The sequence below is a fragment of the Triticum aestivum genome, chromosome 3D, assembly GCF_018294505.1.
Source record: "Triticum aestivum cultivar Chinese Spring chromosome 3D, IWGSC CS RefSeq v2.1, whole genome shotgun sequence".
Classification (NCBI taxonomy): domain Eukaryota; kingdom Viridiplantae; phylum Streptophyta; class Magnoliopsida; order Poales; family Poaceae; genus Triticum; species Triticum aestivum.
Genome location: NC_057802.1, coordinates 345,085,653 through 345,088,904, shown reverse-complemented (window position 1 = coordinate 345,088,904; position 3,252 = coordinate 345,085,653).

The following is a 3,252-nucleotide window of genomic DNA, read 5'->3' as shown; positions in this document are numbered from 1 at the left end:
CAGCAGTCAGGGGGAAACGTTTTTTCACGAAATACGGTGGCCCGTCCGGTGGGTCCCTGCTGTCAGGTGGAGGATTAATTATTTTGCGCGTAATAAGGAGGCACTTCCTTGCTGCGGCCGTGGACCCAGCTGTCAGCCTCTCCACGTATAGTCCACGTCCGATGGAAGCCATTCCTTGACCATGTTGACCACGCCGTGCCGAGAGCACCAGGGCGGTGGACGACGGCGAGGCCTAGGAAGGGGACGACGCGGAGCCGGGGAAGACGAGGCAGTGGAAGCCCGCGCGGAGAGGAGTACGAGGGTTCACTGGTTCGGCTGCGGTGTGAGGCTGCCGTCGCCACAGGGCCTAGCCAGCGGTGGGAATAGTAGGGGGCGGTGAGGCCTCCGCGGCAGCACAGCCGGCCACGGGAGGCAGGAGCATGCGGCACGACCGGCGCTGCTTTGGGTGGCTGGAGCAAGAAGACCAGAGGTTGAAGAAGCACTACGGCCGTTGGATGGACATCGTACAGTCACTGGAGCTAGAATCGTTCATATTGACTAAGTTGACAAAGCACTCCGTCCCCGTCAACTTAGTAGGCCCACAAGTCAGCCTCCCACCAAGGTTGGTCCCAACTAGCAGGGGGAGTATTCATTTTTTTGTGCGTAATAAGGTGGCACCTCCGGTGGGTCCGAGCTGACAACGGGGGGAATGTTTTTTCAAGAAATACGTTGGCCCGTTCGGTGGGTCCCAGCAGTCAGGGGGGAAACGTTTTTTCGCCAAATACGGTGGCTCGTCCGGTGGGTCCCTGGTGTCAGGTGGAGGAATAATTATTTTCCGCATAATAAGGAGGCACTTCCTTGCGGCTGCCGTGGACCCAGCTGTCAGCCTCTCCACGTACAGTACTCTTCCGATAGAATTCGTTCCTTGACCACGTTGACCACGCCGCGCCGAGAGCACCAGGGCGGTGGACGACGGTGAGGCCTAGGAAGGGAACGACATGGAGGCAGGGAAGACTCGGCAGTTGTTTCCCACGCAGAGGGGAGTACGACTGTACGAGGGTTTACTGGTTCGTCTGCCGTCGCCGGAGAATAACAGCAGGTGTGGGTGAGTAGAGGGATGGCTAGGCCAGCGATGGGACTATGGTGGGGCGGTGAGGCCTGCGCGGCAGCACAGCCGGCCGCGGGAAGGAGGGAGTAGGCAGTCTCGCCGGCGCTTGTTTGAGCGGCTGGAGCAGGAAGAGCAGAGATTGAAGAAGCACGACGGCCGTTGGATGGACATCCAACAGTCACTGCTTGTGCGTCAACCTTTTTTTAGCAAAGCCTCAAATATGTGGAAAACAACATACAACCCATCTGCCATTATTTCTAATGATTTACAGCCCATTTGCTAATTCTTAAGGGTTTTTTTGGAGCCCATATTCTTTTTGTTAGCATTACAGCCCATATTGTGGCCACGGTTAAAAAATTATACGAAATTTTGCATATTGCGGTGCGGTCCGAACTGTTTTTAATCCCGAAATTTCGAGTCACATTCAAACTGATTTTAAAAATAAATGTATATCAATATAAAATCCAACAAATTGTCCACGCATAAAAATTAATGCAATTTAAAATCTCGAAATGAAAAAAAGAAATTTGAAACTAATTGCCGGTTTGATGTGTTTTAAAAATGTACAACCCATTTCTCATTACTGATAGGCCATTTTCTCGGCTAGCCGAATGAAGCTCTCGTCGTCTTGAAAGATTTACAGCCCAACAGGCCTGACAAAGCGACTTACTTGGCAAATCACAAAAAACTGGGCTGTGGCCATGGACCCAGCTGTCAACCTCTCCACGTACAGTACTCTTCCGATAGAAGTCGGTCGTTGACCACATTGACCACGCCGCGCCGAGAGCACCAAGGCGGTGGATGACGGCGAGGCCTAGGAAGGGGACGACACGGAGCCGGGGAAGACGCGACAGTGGATGCCCACGCGGAGAGGAGTACGAGGGTTCACTGGTTCGGCTGCGGTGTGAGGCTGCCGTCGCCGCAGAATAACAGGGGGTGTGGGTGAGTAGAGGGATGGCCTGGCGAGCGGTGGGAGTAGTAGGGGGCAGTGAGGCCTCCGCGGCATCACAGCCGACCATGGGAGGCAAGAGCACGCGGCACGATCAGCGCTGGTTTGGGCGGCTGGAGCAAGAAGACCAGAGGTTGAAGAAGCACTACTGTCGTTGGATGAACATCATACGGTAACTGGAGCTAGAATCGTTCATATTGACTAAGTTGACAAAGCCCTCCGTCCCCGTCAACTTGGTAGGCCCACAAGTCAGCCTCCCATGATAAGGAGGCACTTCCTTGCGTGCGAAGATAGCTGGTGGGTCCGACCTATCCGCGGGGGGCACTTTTTTTGCGAAATACAGAGACCCTTCCGGTGGGTCCCAGATGTCAGGTGGAGGAATCAAAGACTTGAGAAGGCATACAGAACAAGCTAGTGTACCAGTAAAGAGACGCTGCTGAGTTTTAGAAAAAAGAGAGACGTGCTCCTGTAGCTGGTTTGAATCGAAACCTAGACTATGACTATATATGGTGCTATGCTACTCTGCAAGTAATGAAACTGACATATCCAATGTTCACTTCTCCTCTTCTCTACTTACTCTGCCTAGCATCAGAAGCTCTGGCTGCAGCAACCATGTCCGCTGGCTGCTCGTCCACCTGCTCTTCAGCAAGCAACAACCAAATATGCGCCAAGTCGACACCCGTACAATCGCCTGTGGGTCTCATCACACCCCCGCCGGCACGTGCACCGCAGCCGGTTGCTCATCGCAACCCGCTGCAGTTGGTGTGGTGCCACTGCTACAAATCACGCAGAGTCATGTGTTGCGTCTCAACCACAATCCTTAACCCTGGCCGAGTCTTCTACAAATGACCGAATCATGGGGTAATAATATGTTTAAGTGTTGTTCTGCTGCTTTTAGTTGCTGATTTTTTTAATAGTTTGGTTGATGATCTTCCAATTTGATTCGTGGAGAAAAGGGAAGATTCGTGTGATTTGTATTTCTGGGAAGTTGCTGATGTGGGGGGGGGTGCAACTATGCTGATTATTTGGTTAGCCGAGGAATCCCAATACTAGCAGGTTGGGGTGTTGGACAAGTAACTGAAGGAACGGTAGAAGAGGAAGATGCAGCGCAGAAGGTTAAAGATGCAGTTCCTGTGATCATGGCCAAGCAACAGCTGCTGAACGGCCTTGACAGCAATGATGAGATGAAAGAGCTTGTGAAGATAATGGGCAAAAT